Source organism: Bombus flavifrons, chromosome 16, assembly GCF_040668555.2.
Source record: "Bombus flavifrons isolate JBK064 chromosome 16, iyBomFlav1_principal, whole genome shotgun sequence".
NCBI lineage: Eukaryota > Metazoa > Arthropoda > Insecta > Hymenoptera > Apidae > Bombus > Bombus flavifrons.
Genome location: NC_138457.1, coordinates 9,693,286 through 9,708,477, shown reverse-complemented (window position 1 = coordinate 9,708,477; position 15,192 = coordinate 9,693,286). Strand labels below are relative to the sequence as shown.

General features: G+C 39.9%; 1 protein-coding gene across 8 annotated transcripts in view; it reads left to right on the top strand.

The window, feature by feature from the left end:
* Positions 1 to 15,192, top strand: part of LOC138188465 (uncharacterized) — a 377,221-nt gene that overhangs the window by 168,758 nt on the left and 193,271 nt on the right. For all 8 annotated transcript variants that reach the window (XM_069130262.1, XM_069130259.1, XM_069130256.1 and 5 more), the window contains one exon: positions 13,498 to 13,580. The gene's annotated coding sequence lies outside the window, so the exon portion shown is untranslated. The remainder of the gene's footprint in view (positions 1 to 13,497; positions 13,581 to 15,192) is intronic.

The window sequence follows — 15,192 nt, the reverse complement described above, 5'->3', positions numbered from 1 at the left end:
GAGTCTCGTCTAGGTGCGGTATTTATATCGTGACACCGTATTCGACCACTAGCGAGAAAGACAGACTCGTTGTAGTAGCCCTCTGGTGGAGACGGTTGGTACTAGTGGAAAGGTGTTGCGCCGCGTTGATGCCTCGACCTGTCGGCGTTCTGTTGATACCGATCCGCCACACTGGGCTCCGTTCGATGGATACGAAGAGCAATGAAACTTTATCGCTACTATTTCCGTATCCAACATCGGCAATCATAAATGTGATTTTACTGCGGCAAATTGCCGAAGGAATTAGAAAAAATCGGTTGGTTTAGGATGTCAGGCGTATACGCGTGCATAATTTCGAACGTTTGGGGACGGAAACGTCATTTGACGTTAATACACCGTCCCTGCGACATGGCATCGATTGTTGACGAAATTACGCGCAGATGGAGCTGGATTCAGGAACACCCGTCAGCAACGATTTCGATTAGATGAAATGCTCTTGCTTTAATGCTACGTCACTGAAGTTTCTATATAGATGTTAGTAGAGTCGGTTTTAAAGTATGTCGGTAAAAAAAGGAAAGAATAGAAATTTGTTAATTCTACTTTTCTCCTTTAATTTTCTTGCTAAATAGATACGTACATGTAAACCTTCGATCGTGCAAAATAATTTTGCGATAATTAATTAAAAGTAATGACGTCCTTCTCGATCAATCGCGCACTACCTGCGTCCTAACCAAGGATCTACACGCATCATCGATACCGTAGAATCTCTCGACAAGACAATATCTCACAAATATGCGCGGAAAAACGAAATGAATGTCTCGTAAAAACAGCAAAAAAAAAAAAAAAAAAAAAAAGAAAAAAGAAAAAATAAAGGAAGAATAATCGACAGACCAGAGTTTTATGGGTCGTATTAAAACAAGACCCGGTGTCTAGAACGGGTTAGAGGATTCCATTGAGCAGTAAAATACGGAAACAGAGGGAGAGGTTAAACCGTGTGACCTGCCGAGGAAAAATACTCGACTAGGTGGAAAAGATGAATATTCCGGGTTCGACACTCGAGGCAATTTATCGTTGCCTGTCGAGACAGCATTATTCGTGTTCCAGTGAACGCGCGAACTCTCCCGGCGACGATGCGTCTTCTGCGGAGTGGAAATTCGAAATCATGAAGCCAGGCCAACGTTGCCAACGTGTTTCGGTCAATAATGCTAATCTTGCATCCGTTGCGACCGTTCGGCCGACGAGAAAATCCTTTAAAACTGCACCGATAACGTGATCGATAATAGCTTTCAGTCGTCTCATAGCCGAATATTACACGGCTGTCGCGATTAATATACATTTAACGTTCATTAACATGCATGTAGGCTCTCTGTGGTATCTATGCTATATATAAGAGAGATTAAAAATGGTGATCGATACATTTTGGCCTGTAATGCATTATTTCGGTTTAAGGGATTGGCCGCTGAGTTAACGGTTCATTTTGCGGATTTTAATTGAGAGAAAAAGAGGATTAGTCGTCCACGAAATTCCTCGCATATCGTAGAAAAAGGCTATTTTAAGGATACGACTAGCTTGAAAAGATTCAAGGCATCAGAAATAGCAGAAACTTTACGATAAAATTCTCAGACCAATTGTTCGAACAGAATGAAATAAAGTAAACTTGAAGACATCCAGCCCCGCCAAAAGACATCAAGATGCTTCAACCAAGGAGAAACGTGAATAAAATAAGACGAAACCAAGATCCTCGACTATTCCTTAGTATAACGTGAAACCAACTGCTGAAAGACATCCAACTCCCGAAAGACGCTAAAATCTTCATGACGAAATCCTCTAACCAAGGAGCAACATCAATAAAATAAGACAAAACGAAGATCCTCGACTATACCTTTGCACGAAAACGAAACAGGGTCAACTCCGTAAAGTCCAAGCCTCGGAAAAAGCGAGACCTTCGTCAGGAAATTGGCGAACCAGACAGCTTCGACAAATAAATATTCCCGTGAAAATTCACAGTCGCTCCGCGTGACGGCAACGAGTGCTAACGTCGTTCGTGCATCAATTAAGTTATCGTTCTCCCGGGGTGGTAAGTAATATTGGCGTGACCGGGGCTGGCTGGATTCTACCCCAGTCCCCTGGAACGTCATCCCCCTTTTCTACGCCAGGACGCCACTAGCGCTATTAAGACGCGGTGCTCTGCCACCTCTAACATCCTCACACTCCTTGCCAACCCCTTTCTGCTTCTTCTCGCCGAGGCATCCAAACCGACGATGTGGCCCCCCTCCTGCCCCTCGTTTTCCCGATCGATCTTCATCCAACCGGCTGCTCTACGAGTCGACAAGCTGCCGGTACTCACGCTTCGACACCTCCAACTTCCTCGAGCTTGAACAGGGTGTCTCCACTCGAATCGGCGCTATTGAATTTTCATACGACTCCTCCAGCGACGTTTTTTCGTCGAGTCAACGCGAGGCGACGTCGCCCACCCGATATTCCATGTCTTCGGTGGCGGTGAAGCGCTCCAAACGGTTGTTTAGCTAGGCTGAACTAGGTGAATCGATGATTAAGAGATGTCGGAAGATGGTTGAATATTGTTTTGCAATATTTCTGGAAGATTGGGTTAGGTGCTCGGGGCTGCTCCGGGGTTAATGGGTGGAATTGGTGATTTAGCGAGGCTTCTGATGGGTGGAATATGGTTCTTCTTTAAATTTCTTAGAGGTTTGTTAAGCGATAGAAAATTCTTCGGATGGACAGCAATTTCTGTTTGTAATAAACGTTAGACGTTACTCACGGGTGTTATTGAAGTTTGGTATTGTATGTAGGAAGAGAGATCTAAGTTTGGTGCAAGTTAGGCCTAGTTTCCAACGATAGAAATATTTTCCAAAGTTTCAGGTGGGCCATCTAACTATAATATACGTGGATTATCTATAATCTACAATGTCCCATGGGGAAGGCGGCAACATGATCGATGGCACGGTACCTAAAATGTCCCGTAACGTGCAAGTTTCGTCAGTGTTTGCTTATCGAGTGACCTATAGCTTCCACTATGCAAAACTGACCCAAAGCGTGCAATTGGGTCACGTTGTGGATTTACAACACATCAATCTCTCTCGAATATCCTCTGAAATCTCGTATAAGCATGAAAAATACCAGAAATTGATATTCACGAAGCAATTTACGACAAATTGAGCGAAAAAATTCTTCGTTTCGTTTCTATCGTTACGTTCAACGTTTGGTCCTTTAGAGAAAATTTAGGATTATAATTTGGAAACCCTTCGAACAGTTCGAGATTAATTCTAGAAATATGAATGACAATTTTCCTCACATTATAATGTATTTTATGATCTTTCCGAGGGAACAGGATTCCGAGATGATCTTTTAAATTTTTAAGATCTTTAAATTGTTGAACTTTGCCAAGGACACAGCGATTTCAAACTTCTGACCATTAGCGTATTACTAACTGTACGTTATATGTGGAAAACGTTAGAATCGGTGCATAAGTTGTAAAAACTACAGACTACGCGAGAAAGATTTCCAATTTATATTCTTCCCATAGCCAGAACAAAAACCAGATTGGCCCGGTCGAATTTTCACGATCCAAAGGGAAATGGAATTTTGAATCGAAGAATAAATGAGATTGCCAATAATTCGATTCCACGTACCGCTACGCGAACTACTACTACTAAAATCAAGTGAAAAATAAAGCAAACTCGTACCACCATAACCTAAAAATGTCTTCAACTAGACACCAACGTAAAACTCGAATAAACATCACTCTAGAACCAAGTCGAAAATAAATCGAAATTCTTCCACTCCATACTCTACGTCTTCATCCCTTACTCCATCAGACTACTCTGCCCTCGTACTCTAGCGTTTCGAAACGAGTTAAAGACCGACCATTCGCCGTCCATAAAAGCTAACCTCTTTACAGCGGCACGTTCCGCGCGACTTACCGTCAAGAACCTTTTATCTTCTTCGACGTAACGCAATGCCGGGGTTACGAGTCTTTCCGGCAGCCTGCGGACATTTCCAAGATAAACCGGACGCTGGAGGGTCGTACCTCGAGCAACGGGGTCTACGTGTCGACGTACACGGCGTCTTTCGGCCGCGGTCGAAGGATTTACGATCGCACGGAAGCCACGGAGATCGGAAGCGCAGGAATATCTGGTAGGGCCGCGAGGACAGGCACACCTAATGCATCGTCTAACGAAAGGGGCTGTCTAGTCAGGACTCTGGAGGATCGCTGGTTTTAAAGCAGTCAACCGTTTCGATTGCATCGGTGCCGAACGATCTCGTTATGTGAGCCACGGTCACGTGTAAACATTTCGCACCGCATAAATATTTCGCTTCGTATTCGCACTTTATACTCGAAAAGCGACATCCAACGTTACGTCTCAAGTATTATTGCTAGGTAATAGCGAATAGTATAATACACAAACATCGCTATATGTCTGTATAACACGGTGAAAAGTCTATTAAAGCGAAAGACCTACCTAGTCGGAAATGTTTGCTACTTTTACCGTTTGCATCTAACCGATCGATCGTTTTATGCAAATGTCGCTTTATTTTGGATTGTTGATATCGCTGCTCGTTTTTCCTGACTTTTGACGCTTCTATAATAATTAGATTGCCATTGGAGAGGTTATAAAACGCGGTATTTCGAGCAGACCGATATGAATTTTAAATGGCACACCAACGCGGCTTTCAATTAAAGAAAATATGAAAATTCGATACGGAAGATCCTATCGGTACTCTGTGGAAAATTTAATCAAATTCCATTTATTTGGCCGCCGACGACATTGAGTTATTTAATCACTACTGTGTGCATTTCGTGCGACATGATTTTTTTAAACGGACGCTTTTTGATGCTCCCGTAAAATACAGATCGTATTCTTCTTAATTACTCATTTTTCTGCAGTTCGAAATTTTATCCATTTCTCCGTGTTATGTTCGTTCCATTCATTTTCGTACCTTTCAATTTTATATAACTGCTAAATTTATAAATCGAAAATTTCTTTTTAACGTATGAAAAATTCTCTGTTTATTCGTTAAATCGCTAACGAAATTTCAAAAAGTTTCTGCAAATGCAAACATTAACAAAATTTCTCGCATTTCTTTAATAAATGTTCCGACACATTTACGAGTCGCTATATCGCCATAACCTCGAACGCGTAGAAACGAGGGAAATTTTTCAACCAAGGACAGCTATCAATAGTCCTGTTTTCACGTACTTAGCGGATTCATCAGTCTATCTGGAAAATGTGGACGATACGTATTCATTAACTGGGTAACGCGTGTCGCGACGCGCATTAATATATTTCACGTGTAATTCTTATGGGAAATCGGGCTGCATGGTCGCCGGGAGAATTAGCGATGACTTGTTTGCACGGAAATAAACTCGCCACGAGAACGTTTTGCCGTGGTCTGACGTATAATGACATTATGTAAAATATATCGCGGCGCTTAATGAGCCGAAATATTTGTTTAAAATAAAATAATTTCGATTCGTTTAACGCGTCCGCTCGACCATCCTACGAATACTCCGGTAATGGGCATAATTATGACGTTTCGTCGTGGTTGAAGTATCCGTAAAATGGTGGCGAATGCTTTTTTTATTCGCCGAAAACGAAATTATGAAGGATAAAAGCGGGAAACGAGTTGTGCGATTAAGCGTCGCTATCGGATCGTTATTTATCTCCTGGAAACCTTTTTCCATCCAATTTTCAAGCTCTTGCAATTCTAATAGATAATCGTCAAAGTATATATCTCATTTAAATAATTTATATCGTCAATCAAATCAAGCTTTTCAGAAATTAAAGCGATTAACTTCGCTTTTTATGAATTTGGTAGATTCGGCGATTGAATGGATAATCAATGTCCAATCGTTCAGAAAACAAACGGTGTATCGCTGTACATATATTCGTGAAAAGGGCGGCATAAATTACAAAGGAAATTTTCAGTGGTTTTCTATCAGACACGATAGATTCGTTAAATGTTTCTATAAGTTTTACGTTTCTTTAAGCTAAATAGTTTGTGAGCCACTATAAATACACGTGAAATGGGAACTGTTAATCTATCGTGCAGTGGATACTGTTTCCTCTTTGTAAATAGCTGAAATTTATGATATATTTGAATACCAGATTGCTGACTAGAGGGTCTTTGCTTTGCTTTTCCTTTTTTTCTTCTCTACCTCGTTCGTTGAATGGAATTTATGAGAGCAGTGAATCTACGGAGTATGTGAAAGCTGGTCTGTTAGTTTTGTTCTTGGTGTACGCTGTGTGAAAATTAGGTTAGGATTTATTCGTGAACTTGGGAAGGCTTGGATTTGATTTATTCGAGGTTAGGTACGGTAATTGCGGCGGGTGTTGCAGTTCGTTTCGTTGTCGTTTCTATGTCTAACCTAACAGCTAACGATATAAAGGATATTTCACAGCGAGACGTTTCTACGAAGCAAAATAGAACGAAAACGAACAATAAAAATTGCAGCTCAGACTTTGTTCTTTAATTATTAGTATGTAAGAAAGAATTACGAAACATCTTTGAATTCTAACCTCAAAATCACAGCCGCAAGTATTACCTTCCCATCATTCGTATACTTCAACTATAAAAAATTTGCAATTGTATAAACCATGAAAAACATGACGGTGGTTCGAAAATAATCGACAGAGTCGTAAGACAACCATAAATCTTTTCTACCTTTAATTTTGCTTTCCCTTCGAATCGAACAAAACTGTTTCACAGACTGTACAGTATCGTGTTTCATAGCATGTTCGTATAACTGTTAAACGAGCAAATAATCATTAACAAGAAAATTACATTTTCTTAAACGTGAGTGAGTATCCAGATACTTTTGAAAGGTAGTGTACGCGTAAGAAGAGGTAAAAGGGAGGACGAAATGGGGAGGAAAGTCGTGGTCGATGCTCGGTCATCGAGAAAAACCCAGACCGCTCTCCTGTTCGCGGTAATCCCGAATCTCTATGGGTGTTCGCGTTCGTGAGCAAAAGGAGGAACGCGAGATCGTCCACTAGAGGGAGATCTTAAATCGCCGTCGCATGAAATCGCCCTTGAAAGCGGCCGACGTCTCGAGAACCAGTGTGGACAGACGTGAACACGGAGTACCAGCCATCCGGTGAATACACATGGGTAATTCCCAGTGCGTTCCACGATGCCTTGCGAATGTTATTCAATAGCCTCGGACCGCGTACCTATCGGTTATGGTGGTTGCGGATCGCTGCAGAAAGGACGAACATGTCTGACGCTGTATGGTGATATTATGTTCAGGGATATTGTGGTCTCGGTGATTTTCAATAATTCTTTTCCATGTTATCGGTAGAAAAGAATGCTTCCATGTTTTTACTTAGGATTAGAGTTCTCAAAGGTTGCAAATTGAAGAGTAAAATTTTTTAAGCTGTTTACAACTCATGGCGTTCTTGATAGGTTGTTGACCATGACATTGCTATGCAATTGCCGAAGAGCGTGATATTTTAGCCACGTTTATGTTCGAGGATATTACGATTTCGATGATCTTCTTTGTTGAGGTTATTCGATGTATAACCTTAGATGTAGAGAAAAACTAGTGGATAAATTGTAAGGCAGAAAATATATTTAAATATAAATGTAATTATAAGTAAGAATACAATTTGAGCTGGTCCAGATCTGCACGCTAGCTGTGTTACCCAATAACTGAAAAAAACGCCGAAACCAACGTCGCTTGTCTACTGTTTGTGGTCTGACTTCGTCGCAGTCTTTTGTCTACGCGCTGTCGATGGCTTCAGTGCTTGAGAAACTAAAAAGACCAGATGTAGAGTTTTCTTATAAGTGGTGACCACTTCAACATTCTTTATATTCTATTAATAGAAAAGAATACTTTATTAAAGTCGAAATTTCTAAGGACTGAAATATTCCTGGACATTGCGGTATCATCTTCTTGGTAACCGCAATCTCTGTAAAGCTGCTCTTTCTACGTGAATATAGCGATTGGATGGTGTGGTGTACGGTGAAATTATGTTCAAGGATATCGCGGTGGCTGATAGATAGAAGTCTTGATAGACTTTCATTTTACTATTGATAGAAAAATCATTAGTAGTGTGGTATCGTGGACGAGGGGCCTAAGGGGGGGGGGCTGTCGTACGAATTGTAAACAAGCGGTTGCTGAGCGTGTGTATGATCGGGCTTAAACAAAAGATATAAGACAAAAGACAAAGGGTTGCTAAGAGACATAAACGAATTAACGGCAGTATGAGTTGAGAAGCCAGAGAGTGCGGATCGCGTTGTCGAGATAGCGTTGTTAGCGTTGTTGAGAGAGAGTTGAATCCGTGTTGACGAGAGTTGTTAATTAATTATAATACGTTGTTACGATTAGTTCATGTTAGATAACCATTGTCTTTTGTTTAATCCATTTATTATTAATCAGAAACAAAATCATTAATTTCTATACTTTGAAATTCATCGAACCTTCGCGTGTCCCTTCTTCCTTCTCTCTTCCACATACATCTTCCACAGCTCTGTTACCAACATTACAATCCTGCAGACTTATAGGGCGCGACCTCTTCTGGCGCCCCTATTTCAGTCTTTTTCCTGGCTCCTTCGCTCGAGATATATAGACGGCCACTAAACTTCTATCCTGGCCATCAATTTCACTGCAGGAAGGATCGTGTGCCACGGTGGCCAGCGTGGCGACTCGCACAGGCCTCGTTTGCCAAATGCCTGCAGGCTCGATCTTTTTGTCCACGCCAAGCAAACGTTACAACTGCCGCGCGTTAGCTATCTCTGGCCTAACAAGGAATAGTCCGAAGCTCGATGGTCATCGTTCAGGGTTAACCTCGTGGGGACTCGGTTCTAAGGTTCTCTGGATGGTGGACAAGACAGGCGACAGTGTGTCACTGGTGATTGGTGAAATTGAATCGGAGATCTTTCGGGTTCTTTCGATTCAGCCACGAATTTAGGTCTCTCGGGTCTGGAACGATGTGCGATCCCGATGCTTTGTTCTGCTCACACTTTCGGCAAGATTAGTGCTAGGGGGGTGGAGATCGTTGGAGATTTACGATTTGACGTTTGGAAGTTCCTTTTTTTTCCGCTCTTTTTCGCAAGCAGAATGACGTTACTGGATTTAGGAGCTGATGAGGGTAACACATTGAGCGAGTCTTTTGAGTTATCGGGGAAAGTGAAATAAGATATTAGGTTTAATGGTCGTTTCTGGTTTATTTGGCATCGCGTGATTTATTTGAAACGTGCAGTTTATGAAAAACGTACGACGTGTTCGGTATATTTAGCGGCGTGTAGTTTATTATTACGCTCATTGAAAATGCTACGTTTCTGTAAATCGAAGTAGAAACCTTTTTTTTTTTTTTTAGAAAGAGAAGCTTCTTGTGCGCTCGTTACGATTCGAAAATATACCAAGATTTTCTGTTTATTCGTGTTTTTATTCCCGCTTTCATAGCGGAAGTAGCCTTCGAAATGTGCAATATTTTCAGCGTTCGTATTGTTAACCCCTTATAACCGGATTTTCCTTTGCTGGCAAGAAACAAAAGCACGATTGATTACAGTTTTCCATTCAAACAGAGAAACTAAGAACTAATTACCGTTACGGATGAATTGTTTGGTGACAATGGAACGGCAAAATGATAAAGCTAACCGGCACTGCAATAAAGTAATAATACTATAGTCCTTTAGAATGCTCGTACCGTTTTGATCGTCGACGGATTGTGTTTCTCGATATCGCAAGGGGATTATTTCTCACACATATTTCCAACAAATAGCGAATTGCTGAACTCAGACAAATATTGTTCTTGGTTGCGTATCTCAATTGCCGCATATAATCCCTTTAATCCCTTGTAAAATTTAAAATTCTGATTAGCAGCAGAGGTCGTCTTTTTCTAATAACGCGACATTGGAGAAGAAAAAAAGAAAAATGTCGGTCTTTAACTGTAATATTCAACTTAATCTGTCTCATTTATTACAAGCACTAAGAAATCGAGTAAGTATGATACTTTAGAAGCGCGCATAAAATATTTCGAAGAATTCATGCCGGGAAAGACGTAAAATTATGAAATTGAAAAGTACTTTTAGCTTTACTACAATTTAGAAAGAATATCGAAGCAATCATATTGTTCGTAAGTTGGGTAGTGCGATTCACTGTACGCCATAAATAACAACGTGTGATTTTTAGCAACACGTATCGATTTTTATGAGGTCGATCGGTTGGCAGGTTTGCTTTACACACACTTTCATTCTACGTTTAAATGATCGCCTCCTACGAGGGCGGTTTCTCTGTCTCAACGGGTTCCTTGGGACCAATCGCTCGCCCCCTATGAATCTTTTACGAACGGACATTACGTATACTTTTATTTGCCGGTGTTGGAATAAACTATAGGCAAACAGTAATTTCCACGCACGAGACACTCGTTGGATCTCTCTGTCGTAAACAAAATTGCTGAAAGTGCACCCTCCGCGTGTCCAGTTTCTTTAAGAAGATCGTTTTTGTCCGCTATTTTGTAGGCCAGCGATGATGAAAAATATACGGAATGTAGCAAAAATTCGTAGAAATTGGTTTCACGGTGCTGAGCTTGCTTATTGTGTTCTTTGGGATAAAATATAGGGATGTAAATAATAAATAGACAATTAAATAATATAGTTATTCTATATATTATGTATGCAAACCGAAATGGTACTTATACGGAAAATTTGTTTAAATTGAATCATACGTGGAGAATTAATTTAGATTTAATTCACATATATGCCACATCGATAATCTAAACACAACATAATCTAATTTCACGTCTATACTAAACGGAGAATAGATTAATTCGAACATAGTGCAAATCTAATCTGGACATAACGCATCTTAAGCTTGCGCTAATCTAGGATTAACAGTGTTTAACCCAGACTTAAAGTGGACAGGAGAACAGTCTATCGTAGGCCAGGACCAACCCGAATTTTAACACGTGTCGTATTTAATCTCGCAGCGTTCGCCAAATTCAGGCTTCCGAATTTAACTTTAATTTTTCGTATGTAAGTTGGAAATTTTGTAGAATTTACGACAAATCTATACGCTTTAAAAGCAATTTAAATTTGAAGCTAGACTCAATTTGTAAAATGGTAACCTAGACATCCAATTTCGTATATTCGCAATTTTATGAATAAGCAAATTTCAATGCCCATTTAATCGCGATTAAACGTTGTTCATTAAAAATCCCCGGACCGAGAGCTAACGTTATTTCAACATTTCCAATTAATTCGAATCGTAAAACGAAAACGTGAAAAGAAAGGCCAGTGTATATATATATATATATATATATATATATATATATATATATATATATATATATATATGTATATATCGAATCACGAAACGTTAAATGATCGTTGATAGCGCGTTGTCACATTTCACGATGACCACAGCATCGCTTTCGCGCCGACGACAAACGTTTTAATATTTCAAATCAATGTAGATCAACGAACGCGGAACGAGGGGAAACATATTTGACCGCGAAAGATTAAATGGCTTCCCGTTACATCGTTATGCTTTCAGTGGGCTACAACGCGTTTATGCAAGCTTCTAATACGACGAATTAATTTGGCAGGGAATGGATATGCTACGTAGGAGAGAAAAATTTCGGTGGATGTAGTGTCACGATTTATTGTCATTCGTTGATAATCGTAATTATCAGTGAAATATTTCAAATTCATTCGAATACGACGTAAAGCTTTAGCAATAAATAATAGAAAATTTACCGTAGTGCCTCTGCGAGCGAAATCGTTTCGAATTCTAATATTATCGAAGAACGCGAGATGGTTTTGAAAATCGTCATTATTTTGAAACTGTTAGTAGCTTCGAACGACAAAGAAAATGGGAAATAATTTGTTAAGGATTCAATTGTCAATTTATATTATTTTGCAACTCGTCCTGAAACTGTATAAAATTATTCTATCGCGTATGATATTCATTTATCTCGAAATTTGTTCATTAAATATAATTTGTATTCCTAGTCCCGTAAATTCGGATGATTGTTTCACCATTGTGGATGCTAAATAGGTAATTGGTAATTCAATTGTTTGTTAGCTGATTGTGCTCGCCAGCTCTGGGTCGATGGTATAATATAAATTTCTAATTATATTTGTCATACATAATTTAGAATTTAGAATTGTTTGACCAATCCACTCGAACAATTCTTCTCCAAAAATCTACTTAGTCAACTCAGCTTAACTTCAACTTCAACTTCCCAGTCTACGCTCTTGAACGAAGCAACTCTTCCCTACCTTAGCTTCTCTCGTCGATATTTTATCAAATTTAAAGCACGCTCTGTCATACAAGTGTACAGTACACGGTAACCGAAAGAAAGAGTTTCGCGCGAAGAAACAGAGGCAAGTTTGTTTGCAGACCAGGCTGCAGATATTACATCGAAGGATCGACTAGGTGTATGGTTCTCTCGGCCGGTGCACCGTTTCTCGCGAACATGTGTCGATTGCTGGCTCTTGTGTGCGAATGTCCACAAGACCTTTCCGTCTTCTCGAGAACGTCGTATCCTCGAGCTAGGATTTTGCGATCGTCTGTTTGCACGTGTCTACTCGTATTGAGATTTTGGTCTGCTTCGCCTGATACTTGCTCGAACAGCTGTACATGATACTATCATCGCAAACAATATATACGCCAAGTTCAACAAATCTTGGTATTTCCAGCAAGTGATTATTGATAGAACGACGCGTGACACCCAGAGAGTACGGTACAGTTTCAAAGTATGTGGATATTTTCCAATTTTTGGCAACACGTGTTTGTACGAGGAAATTAAGGATAAATCGAACTGCAACGATTTTGTTCTTCGTTGTAATTGAGAATTCCCGTGATCATTGTAATTAGCTTTCTATTTAATTGTATCGTTAGAAACCTGTTTCTAATTTGAATCTCGAATCTGTTTCTAATTGAATTTCGAATTTAAGTTGTAAAGTCATTTATAGCGGCAGACATTCGTGGTTCTTTTTAGAAATGATCCTTCTTAACCAGAAATTTATTGCTCCATTATTTTTGTGCTCCCTGTCGCGACACAATTTCCAAACATCGTGGCACAGTATCGTGCATTCTAACAAAATACGAGGATAACCGAGGAACGTCGATAAGCATATTTATTCCTAGCGTACCTTAGCGGAAATTGAAAGTACTTAAACGTAGATACATATCGCTACAGCGGCCATACACGACGAAACGTGCTGGTCCGATGTCGGAGCTACTTACCAGAGTTCGAAACGCGAGATACGAGCTGGATTTTCGCTTACTAGTCAAATTATTTTCCTACGTTGCGAAATTCCTGAGACTTTCTGGCTATCGTCGTTACGTATGTCCTGTTACGATACTGGTACGATCGTGGCAAGACTATAAAGCGATTCAGGAAAGACACTACGATACTTATCGGTAGATAAATCTTTATCGCTAAGATATACTCTTGCGACAGATTCGTTTAATTTATGAAAAATTTCGAAAAATGCTAAGATCGTCAGAACAAAAGGTTTTTAATTGGACATTCTTCTATGTTGCAGAGTTCACCAGTTTGAGTGTAAAATGCGGTGATTTCAGGGAGGACGCGACATCTGGAGAAAACTAGAGTGCAGTGCTACAAGCGGTGAGTTAAATTTCCCTTGGATGAAATTCTCATTTCAGATATATTTCGCGACATTTTGTTAAATTGCAGCATAAAGTCAAATTCAACATCTCGAAAATGATAATTTGAAAAGAGAAATATTCGCTGTAATGTGGATAATTTAAAAAGATTCCTTGTAATGTACATAATAATTTAAAGAGATTGTCTTTATTAAATGGCATATACAGGCCCTTTGCAAGCTTTGTTACGCTTAAAATAAGTTTAGAATCTTCGTCGAAGAATCAGATAACTAAAATTTGAAAATTAATTTTTGCATCTACGCTAATGTTTCTTCTCTATTCTCATCTCTAAATGCGTAATTTCTTCAAACGTAAAAAAGCATATAAAAAATGTCGTCTTACGTGCAACAGAGAAACAGCTTGAAAAATCCATTTCGTATTTTCTATATTTTATTTGGAAAAGCGTCTGCGATTGCTGTGAAATTGCCACAATACGTCTCGTTAAGAAATATTTTTAACATAAACGGGAAAACCTGTTGCCAATACATGCAGAAACACTGCGTACACGTTATTTACTGAAATTCTAGTACTATAAAAAACAACAAAACATCACCCTCATCACGCTGAACACGCCATTTATTTAATAAAATTCCAACTCCATGAAAATACAGGTGAAACGCTGTACGCGGTAGTGTATGGAAAATACACCGATACAAAAACGCCATGCATTTAAGGTGTAATATTTCAGTTCATCAAACTCCACTTAAACGGTCCGTTATCTCGGCGCGATCCAATATAAGGCGACGAAGAAAGCGCAGATTAACCTGACGTAACCTCTATTCCCGGGCAACCGGAAGTACAGAAGAAGCCATATTGAACGAAGCGACGGATTAAAACTTTTTCTAGCCCCGAGGAAGATCCGTTCGCCTGGAGCAACACAGACAATGGTTGCGCCCGGCGAAATTATTTCGAAATTAGAGATAAAAGTGATTTAGAAAGGGAGGCTCGATCCCCCGTGAAATGGATAGCTCTCTTCTGAATCCATTGCCGGGTTTATTTATTTCTCTCAAAGAAACACTTTGACTCCTCCCCCGTTAGAACCCTCTGGCTACCTTGCACATTTCCCATTTTGCATGGGTGGAGAGAAGAGAAAGAACATAATTTAATGGCAAAGACAAAGGATGGGGGCGGCGAGGGTACGAACTGATTAAACGGCCGTTAAGGGGAAATGAATTTTAAATACGATTCTTCATACGCGCCCGAGTACCAGCCACCGAATAGACGCCGGAAATGATCGCGAACCTGGCTCCGTTTCGCTGAAACGTTTCCGCTATGCAAAGAGAAAGAGAGAGAAAGAGAGAGAGAGAGAGAGAGAGAGAGAGTCTGACTTTCAACGAATTCATTTTTACGTAGATTACTATTTCGATGGGATCTCGGCCGTGTTGGTCGAGTAATTTTCTCGATAGATTGGAAAGTAGATTACCGAGGATTGTTAGGTGGTGCAGGCTGTGTTAGTCGTCATTTGAGCAATTTGGTGTTTAGGTAATGTCTTAGCAAGTAGCGTAGTACGCAGTTAGGCGGTTCATTTACATCACAAAATATTTCATTCGTTCGCTCGTTTCTCAGTTTTCGTA